Genomic DNA, 26,391 nt, shown 5'->3' on the forward strand with positions numbered 1-26,391 from the left:
TCAAGTGCTTAGCCGCTTAAAAGCATTTATAGCATTTACTGTTTGTTTTACTCTGTTTTCTGCAAAAAAGAAAAAAACAAAAAAAAATCTTGTTTTCCCACCTTACTGAACTAGAATAGTCCAGTCTTCAGAGTTTGCTGATCTCTGGACTTTGTCTTGGTTCCTGTGCTATTCCATATCCTTATTTGGATAAAAGGAAGTGTCTTTGTTCACCAGTGGGAGTGGGGAGCACTGAGCAGCCTATTTGTCCCTAGAGGAGTGGTTCCAGCCAGAAACTTGCAGTCTTTTGGCCATTTTGGGTCAATTCCTAGCTCTTTTCAGCCCCCTGTAATAAAGCCCGCTTTAGAGCGCTTTTTCACTTGTATTCAACTCAGCACCGCTCCTCGTGGTGTCCTGCAGAGTTCTAAAAGCAGCAGAGAGCAAAAGAGTGACTTTTTCCTGATTTAAGTATTTTTTCTGGCTTTTTGATTATTTACTGCTTAGCGACTGCATTTTCGCCTGTTTATACAGCTCTGCATTCTATTTAAACTGTTTCTGTGTTGATTAACTGTTTTGCACTTTTAAAAAGTTATTTGTTGCTTAATTTTACATGTAGGCTAACACACTCAAGTGCGCTAGCCGTTTAAAAGCATTTACTGTCTGTTTTTCCTCTGTTTTCTGCAAAAAAAAAAATATATAAGTATCTTGATTTTTTTTTTGATTATTTTTACAGATTACTGTTTTTACAATTTAATATATATAAAGCACTTTGTCTATTCAGTATCTTCACAAATCCTTATCTGTTTAAAAACTTTCATTTGTCTCTCTAGTGCTTGCTGTCTGTAGGCTATTGTGTAAACTGAAACATTTCCTCTGTGTAATTATCTCTTGGCTAGTGGGGGCTGGTTCTTTTGTGTTCTTGTAAAAAAAAAGAAGCTATTCTGGTTTTTAAGCCCTAACTTTGGTAGGGTTTCTGTCTTTGCACACAGTGCACACTGGAGAAGTTGTTGACCGCAACTGAGCTACAAAATATAAGTATCTTGATTTTTTTTATTATTTTTACAGATTACTGTTTTTACAATTTAATATATATAAAGCACTTTGTCTATTCAGTATCCTCACAAATCCTTATCTGTTTAAAAACTTTCATTTGTCTCTCTAGTGCTTGCTGTCTGTAGGCTATTGTGTAAACTGAAACATTTCCTCTGTGTAATTATCTCTTGGCTAGTGGGGGCTGGTTCTTTTGTGTTCTTGTAAAAAAAAAAAGAAGCTATTCTGGTTTTTAAGCCCTAACTTTGGTAGGGTTTCTGTCTTTGCACACAGTGCAGACTGGAGAAGTTGTTGACCGCAACTGAGCTACAAAATATAAGTATCTTGATTTTTTTTTTGATTATTTTTACAGATTACTGTTTTTACAATTTAATATATATATAAAGCACTTTGTCTATTCAGTATCTTCACAAATCCTTATCTGTTTAAAAACTTTCATTTGTCTCTCTAGTGCTTGCTGTCTGTAGGCTATTGTGTAAACTGAAACATTTCCTCTGTGTAATTATCTCTTGGCTAGTGGGGGCTGGTTCTTTTGTGTTCTTGTAAAAAAAAAAAAAGAAGCTATTCTGGTTTTTAAGCCCTAACTTTGGTAGGGTTTCTGTCTTTGCACACAGTGCAGACTGGAGAAGTTGTTGACCGCAACTGAGCTACAAAATATAAGTATCTTGATTTTTTTTTTATTATTTTTACAGATTACTGTTTTTACAATTTAATATATATAAAGCACTTTGTCTATTCAGTATCTTCACAAATCCTTATCTGTTTAAAAACTTTCATTTGCCTCTCTAGTGCTTGCTGTCTGTAGGCTATTGTGTAAACTGAAACATTTCCTCTGTGTAATTGTCTCTTGGCTAGTGGGGGCTGGTTCTTTTGTGTTCTTGTAAAAAAAAATGAAGCTATTCTGGTTTTTAAGCCCTAACTTTGGTAGGGTTTCTGTCTTTGCACACAGTGCAGACTGGAGAAGTTGTGGACCGCAACTGAGCTACAAAATATAAGTATCTTGATTTTTTTTTTATTATTTTTACAGATTACTGTTTTTACAATTTAATATAGCTAAAGCACTTTGTCTATTCAGTATCTTCACAAATCCTTATCTGTTTAAAAACTTTAATTTGTCTCTCTAGTGCTTGCTGTCTGTAGGCTATTTTGTCCCACCCTCCCTCCCTGTTGGTGTCTTGCTCTTATACTTGGTGGCTTTGCAGTTGCTTGCCCCTACTGTGACACACCTCCCAGTCTAGTGTCATTAGCTCATTCTGCTTAATACAGAGAGAACATTTAATAAGGCCTTCTGTTCCTCCTTTTTCCCTTTTAAAAAGTAAAACTAAACTTTTTTTTTTTTCCTCTTTCGCCTGAACCTTCTTGTGTTCTGACTGTCCTTCTCAAACATTTTGGAAATATACAGTATATTTCAGAGCATTTGTTATAACTGTATTTGCTATAACTGATTTAAGTATTTTTTTCTGGCTTTTTGATTATTTACTGCTTAGCGACTGCATTTTAGCCTGTTTATACAGCTCTGCATTCTATTTAAACTGTTTTTGTGTTGATTAACTGTTTTGCACTTTTAAAAAGTTATTTTTTGCTTAATTTTACCTGTAGGCTAACACACTCAAGTGCGCTAGCCGCTTAAAAGCATTTATAGCATTTACTGTTTGTTTTTACTCTGTTTTCTGCAAAAAAGAAAAAAACAAAAAAAAATCTTGTTTTCCCACCTTACTGAACTAGAATAGTCCAGTCTTCAGAGTTTGCTGATCTCTGGACTTTGTCTTGGTTCCTGTGCTATTCCATATCCTTATTTGGATAAAAGGAAGTGTCTTTGTTCACCAGTGGGAGTGGGGAGCACTGAGCAGCCTATTTGTCCCTAGAGGAGTGGTTCCAGCCAGAAACTTGCAGTCTTTTGGCCATTTTGGGTCAATTCCTAGCTCTTTTCAGCCCCCTGTAATAAAGCCCGCTTTAGAGCGCTTTTTCACTTGTATTCAACTCAGCACCACTCCTCGTGGTGTCCTGCAGAGTTCTACAAGCAGCAGAGAGCAAAAGAGTGACTTTTTCCTGATTTAAGTATTTTTTCTGGCTTTTTGATTATTTACTGCTTAGCGACTACATTTTCACCTGTTTATACAGCTCTGCATTCTATTTAAACTGTTTCTGTGTTGATTAACTGTTTTGCACTTTTAAAAAGTTATTTGTTGCTTAATTTTACCTGTAGGCTAACACACTCAAGTGCGCTAGCCGTTTAAAAGCATTTACTGTCTGTTTTTCCTCTGTTTTCTGCAAAAAAAAAAAAAAAAAAAAAATCTTGTTTTCCCACCTTACTGAACTAGAATAGTCCAGTCTTCAGAGTTTGCTGATCTCTGGGCTTTGTCTTGGTCCCTGTGCTATTCCATATCCTTATTTGGATAAAAGGAAGCATCTTTGTTCACCAGTGGGAGTGGGGAGCACTGAGCGGCCTATTTGTCCCTAGAGCAGTGGTTCCAGCCAGAAACTTGTAGTCTATTGGCCATTTTGGGTCAATTCCTAGCTCTTTTCAGCCCCCTGTAATAAAGCCCACTTTAGTGCGCTTTTTCGCTTGTATTCAACTCAGCACAGCTCCTCGTGGTATCCTACAGAGTTCTACAAGCAGCAGAGAGCAAAAGAGTGACTTTTTCCTGATTTAAGTATTTTTTTCTGGCTTTTTGATTATTTACTGCTGAGCGACTGCATTTTCACCTGTTTATACAGCTCTGCATTCTATTTAAACTGTTTTTATGTTGATTAACTGTTTTGCACTTTTAAAAAAGTTATTTGTTGCTTAATTTTACCTGTAGGCTAACACACTCAAGTGCGCTAGCCGTTTAAAAGCATTTATAGCATTTACTGTCTGTTTTTCCTCTGTTTTCTGCAAAAAAAAAAAAAAAAAAAAAAATCTTGTTTTCCCGCCTTACTGAACTAGAATAGTCCAGTCTTCAGAGTTTGCTGATCTCTGGGCTTTGCCTTGGTTCCTGTGCTATTCCATATCGTTATTTGGATAAAGGGAAGCTTCTTTGTTCACCAGTGGGAGTGGGGAGCACTGAGCAGCCTATTTGTCCCTAGAGCAGTGGTTCCAGCCAGAAACTTGTAGTCTATTGGCCATTTTGGGTCAATTCCTAGCTCTTTTCAACCCCCTGCTATAAAGCCCGCTTTAGCGTGCTTTTGCGAGATTTAGCGTGGAGTTGCCCATAGAGCACCATCGGGCAGCGCCGGTTAAACAAGGTTAAACTATTTCTGGCTCCGTAAAGTCTGCTCTTCAATTTTTCCCTTAGAACTTCTCTACTTGCAATCTAAACAGTCTATTCTCTATCTCAAAAGCTCAGCACTTGCTCCTAAAGCATTTTTATATAGGTAAAGTACTTATATACTAAACAAAGTACTACATTAGCCTAGAATCCCTTGAGTACCCATTTCCCTATAGGTCCCTTCTGACTCAGTTACACAGCAAACTTTTTCACTTTTTCTAGCATGTCGAAGGGTCAGTTGCTAGCGTCCTCCCCTGTTCAGCTGGTGAATCTGGGCATCTTGAGGCAATGTTACAATTGCCTCATGTACACAGACAACCCACTCCTTCTCCCACAAAACACAAATACATGTGAGAGATGCAACTATATAGCCAAACTGGAGGCTGAGCTCTCTCAACTCAGGACTGGCAACACCAGACTGGAGGAGAAGGAAACCACGCACACCACAAACCCAGTTTCACATAGAACTATCACAACTGCAAAACAAACACATAAACACACAAAGACATACTCGGAGGCACTGATCAAAAATCTACCAAAACTACAGAGGCCTCCAAAGCAGACAACCAAGCAACTGCCACCTCAAGACATAAGACATGCAACACATAGTTCTCAAAGTCAGTGTGCTAAACAGTCACAGCCCTTAAGGCCAAACACAATGCCAGACACACCTGTTATAGGTGACTCCATAGTCAGACACACTGACGTCCCACTCACCAGACTGAACAAGGAAAAGATCACAGTAAGCTGCCTGTCAGGCGCTAGAATCCATCACATAACACAAGCACTCAGGTCACTCTACAGCAAGTTCAAGTATGACTCAGTCATTGTCCATGCCGGTGTGAACGACCTGAGACGTACCTCCCTGGACTACATGAAAAGAGACATAGAGGAGCTCTCAGATTATGTAGCCCAGGCCGGTATGACCCTGACCCTGAGCAGTATCCTACCCTCACCAAGAATGATGCCACAATACAGAGACAAAATGATCAGCTTTAATAATTGGCTTAATTACTGGTGTCATTCTAAGGGGATCCAATGTCTGTCTGCCTGGGATGACATGCTTGACAAGCCACGCTGCTTCGCAAGGGACGGCTTGCACCTGTCACCCTGGGCTTCCGGATATTGGCAAAGGCTCTTGCCACCCCATAGTGCCTTTTTAGGCAAGGCTCAAATGATAAACCTACCGCCCTAGAAAACAAAAATGGAGAAAAACTAAGGGTAATACTGCTCAATGCCAGAAGTCTAAACCTCAAGATGCACACCCTTGAAGCCCTCCTCAGTATGGAGAACATCGATGTCTGTGCTGTGACTGAAACCTGGTTCAAGGCTCCTGAGAGCACCCCAGCACTATCAGGTTATACCTCATATCATGCTCCGGCCCCAAAATCCGGACCGAACCACAAAAGGAGGGGGAGTATCCATATTCATAAAGGATACCCACACCTCCAGGTTAGTGACAACGCACGAAGCATCGGAGACCATCCAGGTGCAATTAACCATAGGTAAACTGCCCTACAGTTTGTAGCATGCTACAGACCACCTTCTCAAACTCAGGAAACCCACACAGCCTTCCTGAAGACACTGGAGAGTATGAATGTCTCTCCAAACACCATCATATTGGGTGACTTCAACTACCCAAACATAGACTGGGAACATTACTCAAGCCCCAACACCCTAGCCCAAAGGTTCCTGGAGTTCATAAACTCAAATGCTATGGAACAACTAGTCACCATTCCCACAAGAGGAGAAAATATACTAGACCTGATCATCACAAACATGGGGACAAAATGCTCGACACCGGAAGTATATCCCTCATTGGTGAGATCAGACCATAAATTAATCTCACTGGAGATCCACATCCCGCCCCCACCCCCAGCAAAAAAGACCACAGTGAAGAACTTCTCAAAAGCAAACTTCACACTTCTTAAGACTGGAGTGGTATACTTCAAGGCCCCCGAGCCAGTGGAAACCACAACCCACGCTGCTGAAACCCTTACAAATGCCTTCTACGAGCACCTCCAGGAATGTATGGATCAAGCAATCCCTAATAAAATCAAGACCCTTTCCACCAAAGGCAGGCGCCCAGTCTGGTGGACCCCAGCCATAAACAAACTCTACAACAAGAGGAGAAAGCTACTACATGACAGAGCAAAATCCCTAAAAGGGAAGGCATCTCTGATCAATACTAGCAAAAACTACGATCACTCATAAAATCATCCAAGGCCAACTTTGAGAGAAAAATCGCTAATGACACAAAAGACAATCATAAGGCCTTCTTTAGCTATGTTAGAAACCTGGGTGGAGACTCCCAGATATGCTCAGAATTAGTCCAAAATGATAAAAAAATCACTGAACCCACAGACATTGCCAACATACTGGCAGACAGGTTCAGTGCAAATTTCTCCCCTCCCTCTCCCTCAAAAGGAGAAATATCTATCCCACCAGAGTCTAGCCTCCCAAACATCTCAGATGCCCAGGTGAGAGCTGCTCTCTCTAAAGCAAAAAACACAGCATCAATGGGACCGGACGGTGTCCACGGCTGTGTGCTACATGAACTCAATGAGGAACTAAACCCACACATAAGGCTGCTGTTTAATCTTAGCCTTACTACAGGATACGTACCCAAAGAATGGCGTACGGCAACTGTGGTCCCACTCCACGAAGGTGGTGCTTCTACAGACCCTGGAAATTACCGCCCCATAAGCTTGACGAGCCTTGTCTGCAAAGCTATGGAGAGGGTCATAATGGAACTCATAAATAAAGACATTGGGGACCTACAGACACTGGATCCTACCCAATTTGTCTTTGTCAAGGGCAGATCCTGCCTCTTGAACTTGGTCGACTTTTTCGAAACAGTCACTAAGGCCATTGATGAGGGTAAGGCAGTTCACACAGCCTACTTTGACCTAGCAAAAGCGTTCGACACAATACCCCACTCAGGCATCATAGAAAAGCTCACCAGCTTAGATGTAAACCCATATGTCACAAGATGGGTTGCAAACTGGCTCAAGGACAGAACCCACAGGGTTAGAGTTGCTGGTGCCATGTCAGACTCTAAGTCGGTCACGGGCGGTGTCCCACAGGGCTCAGTCCTGGGCCCCCTCTTGTTCGGCATTTATTTTTCTGAAGTGCAGGCAAACATAGGGGGATTGTGGCTGACAAAATTTGCAGATGACTGCAAACTGGGCACCATAATTGACACTCCATCAGACACAGACATCCTCCAGAGAGGTCTCATAGAAATGGATAACTGGTGCCAGAGCCATGGCCTTAAGCTAAATGCCAAAAAATGTATAGTCATACCCTTTGGGAAAAACAAGGTAACCCCTAATTACCACATAGGTGGTAATCCATTAAACATGGAAGAAGTTATCAGGGACCTGGGGACCCAAGTTGACAGTAACCTCTCTTTTGACACTCACATTGCCAAAGTGGTTAGGAAGACCTTCTACATTGCCCACCTGATCATGAAGGGATTCACATCCAGATCAGGAGAGGTCATTGTACCCCTGTACTCTTCACTTATCAGACCAATGATTGAGTACAACGCCCCATTCGGAATGTACCTTACCCGACACCTGCAGCAGTTGGAAAGACCCCAAAAGTTCCTCACCAAAAGGATAAAGGCTCAAACATATGTCATACGATGCCCGACTGAAGAAACTCCAGCTCTATTCAGTTGCATACCATCTGCTCAGAGGTGATCTGTGCCTGACATACAAGACCATGTCCAACCCGGAATTAATGGACATGCTCCACCTCAAAAAATCCAAATCCACCAGAGCCATGAGAGCAAGAGACTTAAACCTCAACACGGATATAAATAGGACGTGCTGTAGGGACAGATTCATCACCCAGAGACTCCCTACACTATGGAACAGAATCCCAGTCCATGTGAGGCAGAGCCCCTCACTGACTCTGTTCAAGAGAAATCTTGACGAGTGGATGGGAGATCATAGGTTTACCCCGGGAATCATCTCTGTGTCACTGCTGGACAGAGGCACAGCAAACTAATGGGTATAGTATTCTCATCCTAAGGGGTGGTGAAAGCCACACACACTCTCACACTCTGGCTAGGCTTATAAATGCCCTAGGGCAGATAGCCTAGTATGAACCTATGAACCTATGAACCTATATCTTCACGCCTAGTGAGGACCCCTTTACACAGGTCATAGATGAAATAATCCTTCCTGCTTGACTTCTTGTCTGCATATTTCCAGCATTACCAGTTAGTAATGATGATGATACCATCACATACTGCCATAGAGAGTGTTGTTATATGTATCACACACCAAGGGATGCACAGTCACACATATCATGTGTTGTGGCATACATATAGATTGGTTGTTGAAGCTCATGCTGTTGTCTGTGTTGTGTTACAAGGTGCTATGATGTTCACTCACTTGCAGATGTAGGTCATGTTAGCCTGTATTGGTCTCTTTTTCTTGGTATCTAGGCATCTCAGCAGTTGACACTTAAATGGTGTGTGTTCATTCCATCTATCCATCCTGATCCCCTTTTCCCCATTTTGCACATAGGGTCAGGGTGTCACTTTCAACAATGGCATTCATCTCGAGCTGAGGTTTACACCTCCAGGTGGCTAGCCCTGCCACGGTAGTTCATACATACCACTCACGTGCACACACAGCCAATTTAGATTATCCAAGCCACTTACTGTATGTCTTTGGAAAGTGGGAGGGAACTGGAGCACCCACAGGAAACCCAAGCGATAGCACGGAGGACATGCAGACTCTGCACAGAAGGCACCCCAGCTGAGAATCAAACCGGAGAACTTCTTGCTGTGAGGCAACAAAACTAACCGCTGCACCACCATAGCCACCCTGTTCATAGGTTTCTAGGTTCATAGATGTGTACTAGGCTAATGCCCCTGGATCCTTTACAAGCTTAGCCCATAGAAGTGCCCCGGCATTGTGCTACCCGACATCAGTTCCCAGTGCCTCTATCAAGTAGAGCCACTGAAGTGATCCCTGGGGTGAACTTTCTATTTCCCATCCACTCATCAAGATTTCTCTTGAAGAGGGCCAGTGAGGTGCTCTGCTTGACATGTATGGGAAGTCTATTCCAAAGCATGGGCAGTCTGTGGGTTATGAACCTGTCATTATGATAGAAAAAAATGCTTCTGTTAAATTGAAGGCAACCACTTCATTTCTACTTGTAAGAAACTTATTGAACCTGGAAGCATTACTGTTCTTAGAAAGGCACGTAATGTAGTTAACTATGAACACCACTTCACTGCCAAAGTGCAGGTTCCCCTTTTCTACCTGTTGTTTCCAGTAACCATGTAAAGCAATACATCCTCTCTTTCCACATGCTACATTAGCAAAGAGCTATTCAAACTTACTTATTTTGCTAATCTATTCCTAGCACTGTTGCTGAGATGTCAAGATCTCTGCCTCACTGTTTCAAGCTCTATGGTTTAATCCTGATATGTTGTCCTTGTTTCCATGGATTTTGCACAGTTTTCTTATGTCTGTGTGGGTTTTTCCTGGATAATCGGGTTTCTTTCAACATCCCAAAAACATGTTGATTGTTAGCTTATTCTAAACTCTCTCTCTCTCTCTCTCTTTCTTATATATATATGTAAAATATAATAAATACACACACACACACACACACACACACACATATATATATATATATATATATATATATATATATATATATATATATATATATATATATATATATATACTGTCATTGTGTTCTTCATACTTTATTACCTTATTTTTGCTGCGTGCTCTTAAGTGTTCAAGTGCTTTTATTCTGCTGCATTTATTACTGCTTGTTAGTAGCCTGATTACATTTATCTGTTATTCTAAGCATTTTAGCTTTGGTTTTAGCACTTGTGTTTCAGGCCAGTTACTTTACATTTAAGAAGGTTCTTGTGGTCTACACTCTTGTGGACAAATCCTTGTCAAAACCCTTTCCCCATAAGCCGCCCAAGCATTCGGAACACCATGCCTGGACAATTCCCATCAGTTTCTCCTGCCAGCTTGGTCGACATGGGAATACTGAGACAGTGTAGCAACTGACTCATGTTTACTGTCAACCCTCTTCTCCTAGCACATAAGTCTTCCACCTGCAAGAAATGCATGTACATTGGTAACCTGGAATCCACGGTTTCTCACTCCACAGTCAGCACTGCTGACAAAGAGGAGATTGCCAGCACAAACACCACACCACTCACATCACATAGCCAAGTACAACACACACACACACACACACACACACACACACACACACACACACACACACACACACACACACACACACACACACACACCTATGCAAGTATCCTCAATAAAAACTTACCTAAACAGCAGACATCTCCAAAACACACTCATAAACATTCCACACACAACACCAAACACAGCACACACAGCAGACAGCACACCAGTGTCTCACAAACACAGCCCATAAGGCAAAACAATAAACAATCACAGCCCATAAGACATAACAATAAACCAAACATACTAGTCATTGGTGACTCAGTTGTGAGACACACTGATGCCCCCCTCACCAGGCTCGACAAGGAGAAGGTCACGGTACGTTGTCTGTCTGGTGCCAGAATCCACCATATCATGCACGCACATATATCTATCCACAACAAGTACAAGTTAAACTCTGTCATTGTCCATGTTGGTGTGAATGACTTGAGATGTGCCTCCCTGGATTATATGAAGAGAGATATGATTGAACTCTCAGAGTATGTGCCCCAGGCAGGTATTATCCTAGCCCTAAGCAGCAGCCTACCTTCACCAAGAGTGATACCACAGTACAAACAAAACATAATTGACTTCAACAATTGGCTTAGTTTCAGGTGTCATTCCAAGGGGATCCAGTATCTGCCTGGGATGACATGGTCGACAGGCCTTGATGCTTTGCCAGCGATGGCCTTCACTTGTCACCACTGGATTTCCAGATCCTGGCCAAACTCTCGCCTCCCCATTGTGCCTTTTTTAGGCAATGCCCAAAGACAAACCTTCCAACATAAAAGATCTGTCAAAAAGCAAATTGAAGGTCATGCTGCTTAATGCTAGGAGCCTTAACCTGAAAATGCACTCACTGGAGGCTCTCCTTACACTGGAAGATGCCGATGTCTGTGCGGTCATGGAAACTTGGTTCAGGGCAGCAGAGAGCACCCCTGCCTTATCAGGCTATACATCATTCCACACATTCCGACCCCAAAATGAGGTCGGGAAGACTAAGGGTAGTGGAGTCTCTATCTTCATTAAGGACAGGCACACCTCCAGACTGGTTTGCCAGCATGATGCACTGAAACTACTCCAGGTACAACTGACAGTTAGCAAGACACCCATCCACGTTATAGCCAGCTATAGACCCACCTCCATGACTCAGGACACCCACTCCTCTTACCTGGATCTACTTGACTCCATCAAGGTGCCTCTAAACACTCTGATCCTTGGTGACTTCAACTACCCCGCCATAGACTGGGTGAACTATTCTTACACTAATGCACTCTCTCAATGATTCCTTGACTTCATCAATTCTAATGCACTAAACCAGCGCATCTCATCCCCCACAAGGGGAGATGACATTCTGGACTTGGTTCTCACCAACATGAGTGACTGCAGCACCACTCTCATAATATGTTCTTCCCTGGTGAGATCAGATCATCGGACTGTCTCATTCAAAGTTTCTATCCCCCCAACCTTCCCCCAGCCATAATCAAGCTAAAAACTTCTCAAAAGCTGACTACAACCTCCTAAGGGAAGGTATCTGTAGCTTCGCACCACCGCCCCTTCAGAGGATACAGGCAGCTATGCTGAACAGTATGCAAATGCAGTATGCAAACACCTGTACAACTGCATGGACTCAGCCATACCCAATAGAACTAAAGCCTGCTCCTCAAAGAAACACAAACCTGTTTGATGGACATCCTCTATCAACAGGCTTTACAACAAAAGGAAGGAACTGTTGTCCAAGGGTGAAAAGGAACAAATTCCAAACTGGAAAAACTCCCTCCTTAGCCTCAACAAGCAAATTAGATCATTAGTGAAAACCTCCAAGGCCAATTATAAATCAAAACTAGCCTCCAAAACAAAGGGAAACCATAAAGTGCTCTTCAGTTACATCAGGAACCTCTGTGGAAAAGCCCAGTTTGTTCCGAATTGGTACTTAATATCACTTACACTTATGCTGTTGACTTAGCCAAACTGCTAGCAGATAGGTTCAACATAAACTTCACCCCCTGTCCCTCCCAAAGACCCTTTTGACATCCCTGATACTTGTCCCGCACCTCACATCTCCATAGATCAAGTGTTACAGGCCCTATCCAAGGCAAAGAACACAGCTTCCATGGGACCTGATAGTATCCCGGGATGTATTCTACACCATCTCCAGCAAGAACTGGCTTCCACATTGAGCACCATATTCAACCACAACCTAAGTACAGGCTTCATTCCAGCAGAGTGTAGAACTGCCATTGTCATCCCCTTGCGCTAAGGTGGTGCCAATACTGACCCTGGAAACTATCACTCCATTAGCTTGACAAGTCTGATCTGTAAAGCCATGGAGTGTATTATTATGGATCTCATAAACAAGGACAGAAACGATCTCCAAGCACTTGACCCCACCCAGTTTGGATTCATCAAGGGCAGATCTTGCCTGTTGAACCTGGTTGACTTCTTTGAGACTGTCACCAAGGCCCTTGATGAGGGAAAGTCAGTGCATACAGCTTACCTTGACTTGGCCAAGGCCTTTGACACAATCCCTCCACTCGGGCATCGTCAAAAAGCTAACACAACTTGGAGTAAATCCCTGTCTCATCAGGTAGGTGGCCAACTGGCTCACCGGCAGGACCCTCAAAGTCAAAATAAGGCACCTCCACAATTGATAGCAGACATAACACTAGTGGAGTTCCCAGGGATCTATCCTGGGACCCCTACTGTTTGGCATCTATTTCTCAGAGAGAGGTCCAGACAGAAACAAAAGGCCTGTGGCTGACCAAGTTTGCAGATGACTGTAAGTTGGGTGCTGTCATTGACTCCTGAAATGATGTTAACATACTGCAAGAAGGTCTCACAGCAACTGACTGGTGCAAAAGTCATGGTATCAAGCTAAATGCAAAAAAATGTATTATCATACCATTCGGCAAAAACATGACCCCTACTAATTACCACATCAATGGCAACCCCTAAGCACACAACGTGTGGTAAGAGACCTGGGCACTCAGTTTAATAACAAGCTCACATTCAACCATCATGTAGCAGCAGTGGTCAGAAAAGCCTTTTACTTGGTTCATCTCATAAGTAAAGGGACTGAATCCAGAAAAAAGGTTATTACCTCTTTACACTCCTCTCACATTAGGCCAATAATTGAGTATAACGCCCCACTTGGGATGTACCTCTCTAAGCATCTGCACCAACTGGAAAGGCCACTGAAATATCTCACAAAGAAAATCCATGGCCTCCAACACCTGTCCTATGCAGACAGGCTCAACTCACTATCACTCTATTGGTATTATACAGATTGCTCAGGGGTGATCTGTGTCTCTCCTACAAGGCAATCTTGGACCTTGCCCTACTAGAGATGGTCCATATCCTTAAGTCTAACTCTTCATACACTACCCACTCAAAAGGCCTGAATCTAATATGTGACATCAACAAAACCTGCTGGAGAGACAAGTTTGTCTACCAGAGGCTGTCCCTTCTCTGGCATAGACTCCCCATACAAATCAAACAGAGCACCTCACTGACCCTCTTCAAGCACAACCTTGATGAATGGATGGGTAACCACAAATTTGTCCCAGGGTTCCACCTGTCTCCCTCACTGAAAGGGGTGACAGGTGCTGACTGAGGTTTCTTTTTGGGATAAACTCATGGCTAGGCTTGCAAGGGCCCTAGGGCCATTAGCCTAGTAACCTCCCATGATCCTATAGCTATATGTATATGTATATATATATATATATATATATATATATATATATATATATATATATATGTCTTTACATATATATATATATATATATATATATATATATATACACACACACACACACACACACACACAAATATATATATATATATACATATATATATATATATATATATATATATATGTATATACATATATATATGCAGAGAAATCTACATATAGCTATAGATATAGATACAACTATACTTATACATATATAGATACAGATATGTCATACCCAGAATATAGTTGAAAAGGGTTTAAGGACTAATTGTGCTAAATAAGTAACCATTCATTCACTAGTATAATACAAGCATTGCCTAAACAAAGAGGTGAAACTTCACTACCAGGTTTTCAGTTCAGCTCTAATTTGGATCAATATTATACACTCCAGACACAATGGCATTAGCATTTAGAAACTATACATTCAAGCAGGAGTGTAGTTTAGAAGTGCATTTGCTAAAATGGGTATCCAAATGTCCTGGACTAAGTTTCAGAGTCTGTATCTAACAGCATATGTAAGACATGGAGCTTTTTTTAGCTGTGTTGTGCTGTGTTAGGCCAGTAAATAATTGTTTTACTTTATATCACTCATGCTGGACTAACATAAATTGTGTAAAAGCTTACTAGCCAGAGTCATAGTTCTTCTAGTTGCTGCTTGCTACCTGTGCTGTAGATACATTTCCTGAGCTTTCAGCTTTATCTACTCTCAGGTTCCTAACAGTCTTCAGCCAGAGCAGAGAGAAGGGCCCGGTGCTTGTCAGTTGACTACACACCCACCCATACATCAGTCGTCATCCAGATTGGAGGGGGCTGGTGCTGACCAGCTGGCTACACACCCAGCAAAGTATTTGTATTAGTTACAATTTGCATGGTTGGTAACATTGTTTGGCCCAAAGTTTGTCTTTTTATGACAGTATATAATTTGATCGGAAAAAGATAGTTTATTTCATTTGATTTTGTTACATTTATATTTCACAGTAATAGACAATTGTGAGTCTAGGTTAGCTGACTAAACCCTTCCACAGTAATGCTAAAACTACCCAAACAAAAGTAAATCCAGACAAAGTATAAGTTATCACTAGTAACATATCAGAATAGATATTTATTGAAAAAAGTGACATTACTACATCAAATCAAAATGTATTGAATAGAAATACAAAAACACTTTTTTGGGGGGGACAAAGCAACAACACAGTCCAGTCATTGAGCTGTATCTCCTGTACACACTTCCATATTAGAAACACCTCACTGGATCTTGGGGAAAATGGACATTTCCCCAGTAATGTGAGTGACCCTAAACTGTCTCATTGATCCCCTGCCTCACTGTTCCAAGCCCTAAGGATTAATCCTGAGCTATTGTCACTGTCTCCTAGCTAGTTTGTCATTTATTCACAGCTTCCTTGTGCGGGGCTTGGACACCTGTGATTACAAGATTTGGATTGCTTCTAAAATCATCTGGCCTACTAAGCTGATATAAGTATATTTTTGCACTTGCTCTAACTGTTTCAGTGATATTTAACACTTCTGTGCTGCATTTATTTATTTGTATTATCACTGTTTTTCAGCCTGCACTTGTTAAAGAAACGCCATCTTTTTGTTACTGTACTCCTCTTAAGTTGTTTTAACAATATTCTGATATTTCCTAACCTCCTCTGATACTGCAAAACTGTTCTGAGTGAGTCTGCTAAAATATTTCTAAGTTTTGCAAAATTTTTGTGAACTGTGAGCATTTCTCAGGGTTAGTGAACTTAGTTCCAAGAATTCTTGATATTGCAGGAATTCTTACTTCTGTTATGTAGCAAATGCAGTTCCCATGCTTGCATATGAGCAAAACTTTCCAGTTTAAAATCCACTATAGAAAACGCTCTCCATAGTTTCCCACTGTTCACAGATGCTCAGAGAGCTGCCAGGTTGTGCAGACGGTGGTACCACTGCAAGTCATGTGATAGTATACTAATAAATACTCTCATTTTGACCTTTAAGTGACTCTCCCTTACTCCTTCTCATATAGCAGTTGTGTTTCCTTGCCTTACATAGCATATGCTAGATTCAGACCTGCTGAATCTAGACTGTTTGGTATCACTGCGCTCTTAGACCTGCCATCTTACATTAAGAGGGCTTCCCTGCACCCTTGTGGCAGAAGTGTGTAGCTCAGGACCCATCTGAGATAGGGATTGCTGAAGAAAGGCTTGGTTTGGGCTTTCCCATTGGTAGTTGTACTAAAATTGTTTATATTTGCCTATAAGCCTAGTGTTTGTGCAGGTTTGCTCATAGTTAACCGGAGCTGCTCAACATTTCGCAACTTGAGCCAGAGTTCTAGAGTGCATCTGCACTGCAATCCAAGGTATCCAGTGGGAAAAAAAATGAAAAATAAGTATATTTTAAGCTAACACTGCACTTTGTTAACTGTATTTAATTGAATTGCTGCTTCATTTTTGCTGTTTGTGGTTAAGTACAGCCAGCACACTTCCTTCCCAAATGCCACATTCAGAAAAATCCTGCTACAATGTATGGGCAGTTTCCCATCATTTCTCCTGCCAGCTTCATTTATATGGGCATCTTGCGACAATGTAGCAATTGCTTCATGTATACTGACAACCATTTACTTCTAAAGCAAACTAATGCCCTGTGTGAGAGATGCAAATACACTGTGGAATTGGAGTCAATTCTGTCATGTAAAAACAAACTAGACATCAAATGAGTTGTCAGCACACATGCTTCAGCTCTCAGGCAAACCTCACCTCACACACAACATAAGGTGATAACACATAAACCCACAAACATGGAGGTACTCACTAAAAGTCTACCAAAAGAACAGAGACCTCCCAAATACACACCACACAGACTCAACACTAAGCATAAAGAAACCACTACATATATCAACACACACACACACACACACACACACACACACACACACACACACACACACACACACACACACACACACACACACACACACACACACACACACATTTACAGTCTTTCTGACTGAGCCACTGCTCCTGCTCAAAGTCAAGTATATTTGGGTGAGTGAAGTGAGGTAGCCATGTGGAGAGAGTGGCGTTACAACACCTTGTCTTGTGAGGGCGTGGGAATGTGGCTTAATAGTTCAGGCAACAATCTGGATGAGGTGTTAGGTTTACAGGGTGAATGACAGAGTTTAAGGTTTGTGGAGCATGAGGGGAGTTTTAGATTTATGGAATGGGAGAGGAGTTTTAGTTTTAGGCAGGGTTTAAGGACTTTAGGTTTAGGGAAAAGGGAGTAGAGGTTTATATTTAGAATGAGATAAAGGATATTATGTTTATGAAAGGGGGAATGAACTTTGAGGATTAAGGCTTGATCTGGGACTTTAGGGAGGAGAAATTGGAGTTTTAGGATTAGGGAATACTTGGTACTTTAGGGAGGTGTGAGCAGATTTTTAGGTCTCAGGAAAGATGGGGAATTTATGGTTAGGGAGCAACAGGGGAGTGTTATGGTTAGAGTTAAGGAGAGAAGTTCAGGTTACAGTTAGGCACTGGGTGGGAGTTTTAGGGTTTGGGTTAGGAGTCTGGTAGGGTTATGGAGTTCAGCAGGGTTGGGTTGTAACAGGGCTAGGTAATTATGCATCATAGGACTAGCGGAGGTTAAAGCACTTTCCATTCAGTGCAAGTGGTAGTGAGCAAGTGTGTCACAAGCTACTAAAACATGAACACTTGTAGAAGACCAGTAAATCAGCTACCATTCAGTGCTAGAACATTCCCTGGTAGTACTTATCTGAATTTGATAGTCTTTAGCTAGGCAACTTACAGTATCTTATTGCACAATTAAAATCATCCATTGGGCTTACAAAATAAGCCAGGGAAAGTACGTGGTCAGATTATATAATACAGAGCATATTGTGGGAATACTGAACTGAATACAATATACTACAGAATCAGTGCCCTCAAACTAGGATGTCCCAAGACAGTAGTACATATACTTTATTGGTGTTTAGTGCACATATTACAGCACTCCTTGATAGTTTTAAACTAAATCTAGTGAGCTAGATATATTGCTATGCAAAGCAGGGCATCCCAGGACAGCATAAAACTGAACAAAAAAAGACTTCAGGTATGTTGTCATGTCTTGTGCCAGCCAAAACAAAAAATTGTGCTGAGATTTCATGTAATCCAACTATATACATCTCCAGACTATCAAAGTAATGTTTTCTTAATCTGTGTAGCTTTTCTGGTTACCCTAAACAGAAGCTTCGTTATGTAGGCCCTTTTCAGATCACAACTACTTGCTCAATCTATTACTTCCCTCAGTTTTGTTCTTACTGTCTTTGCTTCTCTTTAGAAGAGCTGTCCAGCCACTAGTTAGCTGAGTAATTAGTGCTTTTCTATATGTGTTGTTCTATTTCTGTTATGTAGTGCCCTTACTTGACTGGGAATGATGAAACTACAGAAAACATGTTAAGCAAAGTACAAACATCTTGATGGCCAAGATTTCTAGCTTGCCTGCAGACATTTTGCTTGCTCTGTTATACCTTCACACCATGTTAACAATAATTTTTATCTATCTACCTGTCCGTCTGTCTGTCCATCTATCTATCTATGTTCTGTTTACATGTAGCTTCCCCTGACTTGAAGCACATTTACAATAGTGGCCCATGGAGAAATGATCGAAGACTGATGCATACTATGATGGCAATATATATCTATATAGCAGTTACCAACAGCCAAACATCAGGTTAGATAAAAGGCTAAGGAAAAAAAAATAATATTGCAGCTATTTAAAACAAGACAGATGTGAATAATTTAAATATTGTGACAGTGGTTTACATTACAAGTTTAACTTGGTTATCTTTACCTTCTCTCTTGACAGAACTGCTAGCTTAAATTCCACATGCGAGTGTGGAATGTATTTACATCCGCATTGGCATGCGTGCATGCAATGCGCACAAGGTCCTCCTTAAATTGCACTGCAGAGTGAATCATTTTTTATTTGTTTGTTTTAATTGTCAACCTACAGCTGTAGGGCACTCATCCCCCCTCGCCCTATGCTTCCAGCACCTATCACAGGAGCAAAAATTATAGAAAGCTTCACCAAAGCTTACTACAGCATACTAAGTCATGGTATAAAGATTTATACCACCCACAACCGCAGACACCAATGATCACTATGCAGAACTGAAGTGTACACAAATATCCTGTAGAAATGCTTAAGCAACTGTATAAACTCTGCTTTACTTGACCAGAACAAAACCAGGCCTTCCAGTAAAAACAAGCCACTATGGAGGACTTTAAGTATAAACAGATTATAAAATAAGAGGAAGAAACTGTTGTCCAAAAGCAAGAGAGATATTACTCTGCAGAGGAAGAGTTCTCTCCTGGGCCGAAACAGGAAAATCAGAAATCTTGTAAAGTCTTCTAAAGCAAATTATAAAACTAAAATCACATTCCTATCCAAGGATAAACATAAGGCATTCTTTAACTACATCCAAAGTCTAAAAGGGAATGCCTAGCGATGTGTCGAACTGGTTGTAGATGTGATCACTCATACTACACCAGGAGATATCACCAACCTTCTATCTGACAGATTCAGGGCAAACTTCACCACCCTATCCCCACCTACCACATCCCAAAGCATACCTGACACTAGTCCTCTGTCTAGTATCTCTAGAAATCAGGTCATCTCTGCACTCGTCAAGGCCAAAAACACAGCCTCAGTGGGACTATATAATATCCCAGGTTGCTTACTAAACAATCTAAAATAAGAACTAGCAAACCCACTTGATGTTCTCTTTAATCATAGCTTGAGAACTGGCTATGTGCCTGAAGAATGAAGAACAGCAACAGTAATCTCCCTGCACAAAGGGAGGCCATCAGTTTACCCGGGGAACTACAGACCCATAAGTCTAACCAGCCTCATCTGCAAGGCTATGGAAAGAATTATGATGGACCTTATCAACAAGGACATAGACGACCTCCCAACACTGGACCCAACCAAAGTTGGCTTTGTTAAGGGTAGATCATGCTAATTAAACCTTTTAGACTTCTTTGAGAATGTCACCAAAGCCGCAGATGAAAGTAAGACAGTACACACAACCTATCTCAACCTTGCTAAGGCTTTTGACACAATACCCCAGTCTGGCATCATTGAGAAACTCTCCCATATAGGGAATAACCCTTATGTTACTAGATGGAGAGCCAACTGGCTCACCGACAGAACACACTCTTCCAAAATTGGTGACACCACCTCCAACAGTAGAGTATCACAGGGGTCTGTGCTGATCCCCTTAGTGTTTGGCATGTCTTTCTCAAAGGTCCTGGCCAAAGTAGACAGCCTTTGGCGGCTCATCATGTTCACTGACAATTGCTAAGTGGGAGGAATGACTGAGTCCCCCAACAATGTCAACATATTACCAAAACCAAATGATTGGTGCCAAAGCCATGCTCTAAAACTAAATGCGAAAAAATGCATTATTATTCCCTTTGGCAAAATGGAATTCCCTACAAATTACAATATTGACAGCACCCCCCTGAGTTGTAACTAGGTGGTGCAAGACTTGGTAACACAGGTTGATAGTAATCTGAACTTTGACCACCAAATTTCCACAGTAGTAAGGAAAACTTTCTATGTAGAGCACCTCATAAGCAACGGCAGAGCATCCAGGTCAAAGGATGTTATAACTCCACTCTACTTGACACTCATCAGACCACTAATAGAGTAAAATGCACCCTTTTGCATGTATCTCATCAGACACCTGCAGCAGCCAGAGACCCCTCAGAGGTTCTCACTAAGAAAATACAGGGACTCTAAACCAAGACCTATGTGGACAGGCTGAAAGCCCTTTCACTTTATTCTGTATCTTATAGGCTGCTGTGAGCTGAATTGTGCCTGGCCTATATGGCAATCTCCAGCCCTGCCCTAGTGGAAATGCTGCAAGTCAAATGGTTAGAGTCACTCGCTCTAGAGATCTCAACGTAGCTTGTGACATTAACAGATCATTCTGGAGAGACAGATATGTCTCCCAAAGACTGATGCTTCTCTGGAATAGACCCCCTATTCACGTAAAACACAGCTCCTCACTGACCCTATTCAAATGCAACCTAGATAACTCGATGGGAGACCCCAAATTCACCCCTGGGATGGCACCCTTGTCCTTCATGGGCAGGGGTAGCTGGTGATGATCCCATACCTGCTCTTTACATAAATTCCTTCTTAACTACTCAAAAAAGAACAAATGGGGATATTCTGGATTAACATGACTAGGCTTGTAAAGGCTCTAGGGCTGCTAGCCTAGTAACCTCCTATGAACCTATGAACCTATCTAGTTCTGCATTTTATTTAACATCTACAGTACATTATATGCAATTGATGGGATTCTAAAGACTTTGCACTCATCCACACTATGTATTATAAGGAAATGTGGATTAAAGTAATTAAGAAAATAGGACCTAAGTAGAAACAGCTTGTGACTCAGTGTGATTTGTCAGCACATGGTGACCTAAGAGGCAGAGACAATGATTTGTAAAGAATAGTTGTGTAAAATCTTACATAACCATACATGTCCTTCTCTTACATGTTGCAGTATTCGTAACATGAAGAATTCTCCACCTAGGTGACTCGAACATCTGGCCAGTTTACCAAAGACGTAAGCTACTACTAGGTATGTGTGATGTTGCACACATGATGCTGCTGACATAGGCCATAAAAGTGACATCTACAAGTACCATCTTCAGAATTGAATGCCCCAGTAAGAACATCAGTACAAGGATAATTAAAAGACATTTATCATCCAAAGAAGAACATGAACCAAGGGGGAAGGTGGGTGGAATAGAATACTGCAACATGGAAGAGAAGGACACCTATGGTTATAGTAAGATTTTATGCAACAATTCTATGTCTTTCTATTCCCATGTTATAGTATTCATAACATGAGGGAGAATACCAATGCTCATGAGAGGGGAAAGGGAGGTTGGAGCACAGGAAGTCTCCATAAATCCATGCAGAATTGCCCTGGTAAAACCTGCCCTGAATCTGGGGACAGAGTCCAACTTGTAGTGTTTAGTGAAGGTGTGGACAGAGGAATTGGTAGCTGCTTCCATAATAGAGGCAGTGCCCAGGTCCTTGAAGAAAGCACCAGAAGAAGCTACAGCTCTACTGAAATGAGCCTTGACTGAGTAAGAAAGTGATTTCCCATGAGACAAGTAGCAGAAAGAAATTGCTTTAAATATCCAAGAGGAAATAGTCTGTTTAGAGACAGGTTTACTCAGTTCCCTGGGGTGAAAAGAAACAAACAATTGCTCAGACTTCCTAATGGATTTGGTCTTGCCCAGGTGAAATCTGAGTTGTCTATGTACATCCAAAGTGTAGAGTATCCTCTCACATGAGTTTTGAAGAGCAGGGAAAAAGGTAAGTAAGTGAATGGATTGGTTAAGGGGCAAGTCATTAACCACTTTAGGCATGAAAGAAGGACTGGTACAAAGAGACACCCTATCCCGGTGGAAAATTAAAAAGGGTAGTGGAAGGCAGCAGCCTAGAAACTTTATCTGCAGAGACTGAAATTACAGCTGGGTCTGCAGGAGAGCATCTGTCCTTGGGGACTTTATAAAACCTGTCTGGCCTTTTGGGCCAGGAGGTTGAAAATCATGGCTTTTGGATGCTGAAAGAAAAGCATCCTGAAAGGCTGGTAACACAGGTGGGATAGCAGAAGGTTAAGGAGAGTCTGTTGTAAGAGGTCATAGTACCTCTCTTGTACTTCTGAAACCTGAGAGCTTTCCCACTTGAAAATATCCCTCATCTTTGTAATAGTCTCAACAAAGGAAATATCTTCCTCAGGTGGGTCCCCACCATTAGAGTAAACTGCAGGGGAAGCATAACCCAGGGGGGAAGTCAATCTGTGTGGAGGAGGTAGGAGACTCATTTAAAGATGAATCCTCTTCTTCAGACGCCTCTTGTTCCACAGTAGCACTCCTAGTAAAGGTGTTGGAGGTGATACAGCAGTAGGTGGCTGAGTAAAGGAGGGCCTAAGTGCTAAAAAGGCATTCAGGATTCCCTGAGAAAAGGCTTGCCAATCTAGGAAAGAGTCCTGAGAAGGAGAAAGTTGTTTTCGTTTTCATTTCTTCTTCTGTGGAGGATCTGCTCTTGGCTAGGAAGGTTGGGCCGATGTACACCTAGGCTCAGGCACTGACATCAGCAAATCCTCTATCATTAAGACAGGAGAGGTAATGGAGGTACATTTAAAGGAGTGAGCCATGGTTCCCCCTTACCATCCATAATGGATGTCTATGATGTCTCTGTGGATGTACTTAAGGAACTCTCCCTAACAGCTTCTAAATTAGTTCCTGCCAAGGGAAGAGGGCCAGACACTATACGGACCTCTGAACCTTCATCGGCCTCGAGAGAGATGTCTGGGTTCAGAGGCACAGAAGAAGATTCAGGCCTTACCTTTTTCACCTTCGGTGACTCACCCAACAGACCCAAGGCACCTTCCATAATGAATGCTAATCGCTTTAACCTCTGGTTCTCTAGGTAAATATTAAGGGCCAAAAGATGACCATGGAGCATCATAGGAACAAATGCTTGACAAATGGTGCAGGCTTTGTAGTCGTGAGCAGATCCCAGGCAGAAAAGACTCTGATCATGATTGCCTTTGTGTGGAATTTGTCTTCCACAGTGGCACTTGCCCTTCTTGGATGACATTAACCTAAGACAGACACACAGTAGCAAAAGCACAAATACATTTTCCCCAATGGGGCACTTATCTCAAAATAGAGAAACTTTGGTGATTAGATGAATGGTAGAAGCTGACATTCAAACTGGTGGCAGAGAAGTTCTGAGAAAGGTACATGCACATGTCATGTTATGGCCTACATCGGCTGCATCCTGTGTGCAGTGTTGCACATACTTAGCAGTAGCTTAAGTCTTTGGTGTACTGGCCAGATGTTCAGGTCACCTAGCCAGGGAATCCCTCGTGTTATGAATACTGCAACATGGGAATAGGACATCAGGATCTTTGTAAAGCTGAGTCCCATAAATAACTATGCAATGCAAGCAAAAACTATCAGCATGATGGCCTTGTTTACTGCGGTGAAGTTGTAGCTGTTCTGTGCAGTTAGAAATGTTATCAGCATTTTTATCAACCAGTTACTTAGGATTTAGTAGATTATACAGCCCAGAAAAGGATATTTCAGTGTTGTGGAATATCTTGAGCCAGTTTCATATTTTTTCTGGATATAAAATAAATGAGAATAAAACTAAGGTTATAGTCTATGTTCCTACACATGAAGTGGTTCAGCAATACTCATATTTATGGAGACATTATAATAGTAAGTATGTAGGTGTACGGATTAAAGTAATTCTATTACAGCAGTTAAGGATGTGTGGCATGATAGTAAAACAAAGATAATACAAAAAGTGAGACATTAGAAGCTCTTGATGATGGCTATGGATTGCAGGCAGTGAAAACGTTTCTAGTCTCCTTAGTATTGTATACAGACAGGGATATTTTTATTAACCAAAAGAGAACCTGTGGACAATAATTAATAAAGAATTGAAGGGATTTATGTGGGAGGGAAAGAGGGCAACAGTTAAATGAGATAAGTCATTTATCCCCAGAGAACAGGGTGGTTTAGGATTACCAGATTTGAAGGGGAAACTTAACACCTACACAGTTAAGACTATATATATATATATATATATATATATATATATATATATATATATATATATGTGTGTGTGTGTGTGTGTGTGTGTGTTTTATTTATATATATATATATATATATATATATATATATATATATATATATATACATATATATAGAGAGAGAGAGAGAGATGTATACACACACACACACACACAACACATACACACACACATATATATATATATATATATATATATAGATAGATAGACAGATAGATACATAAATATATATATATATACATATATATATATATAGAGAGAGAGAGAGATGTACACACACACACACACACACACACACACACACACACACACACACACACACACGTATATATATATAGATAGGTTCATAGGTTCATAGTTTCATACTAGGCTATCTGCCCTAGGGCATTTACAAGCCTAGCCAGAGTGTGTTTGGCTTTCGCCACCCATTTGAATGAGTTTACTGTGCCCTTTTTAAGGTTAGTTTACTGTGCCTCTGTCTAGCAGTGACACAGAAGTGACCCCCGGGGTGAACCTACGATCTCCCATCCACTCATGAAGATTCCTCTTGAAGAGAGTCAGTGAGGGGCTCTGCCTAACATGGACTGGGATTTTATTCCAGAGTGAAGGGAGCCTCTGGGTTATGAATCTGTCCCTCCAGCATGCCCTATTTATTTCTGTGCTGAGGTTCAATTCTCTCGATCGCGTAGCTCTAAGGGATTTGGATTTTCTGAGGTGGAGCATGTCCATTAATTCCGGGTTGGACATGGCTTTGTATGTCAGGCACAGATCGCCTCTGAGTAGGCGGTATGCAACTGAATAGAGCTGGAGTTTCTTTAGCCGAGCAGCATATGGCATTTGTTTGAGTCCCTTGATCCTCTTTGTGAGGTACTTTTGGGGTCTTTCTAGTTGCTACAGGTGTTGGGTAAGGTACATCCCAAATGGGGCATTGTACTCAATTATGGGCCTGATGAGGGAAGAGTACAGCGGCACAATGACCTCCCTTGATCTAGATGTGAATCCTTTCATGATGAGATGGGCTATATAGAAGGTATTTCTAACCACTTTGGCAATGTGATTGTCAAAGGAGAGATTACTATCAACTTGGGTCCCTAGGTCCCTAATTACTTCTTCCGTACTTAATGGATTACCACCTATGGGGTAATTTGTGGGCACTTTGTTTTTCCTAAAGGGTATGAGATAGATAGATAGATAGATAGATAGATAGATAGATAGATAGATAGATAGATAGATAGATAGACAGATAGATACATACATATAGATATATATATACAGCGAGAGAGAGACACCAGATGACTATAAATCAAAGTGGAAAGAAATGATGCTGAAACAAGGGGAGTTCATGAAATAAGGAAAGAGTAATATTTAGAATGCAGGCACTTAAGGAAACCGTAACAACCATACAGATTACAAAATATTATGTAGAAAGAATATTATGTACAAAGTAAGAGAAAATATTTTGAGAACTAAGCA

Source organism: Protopterus annectens, chromosome 3.part0 (assembly GCF_019279795.1).
Source record: "Protopterus annectens isolate FY-2018-M chromosome 3.part0, PAN1.0, whole genome shotgun sequence".
NCBI classification, from domain to species: domain Eukaryota; kingdom Metazoa; phylum Chordata; order Ceratodontiformes; family Protopteridae; genus Protopterus; species Protopterus annectens.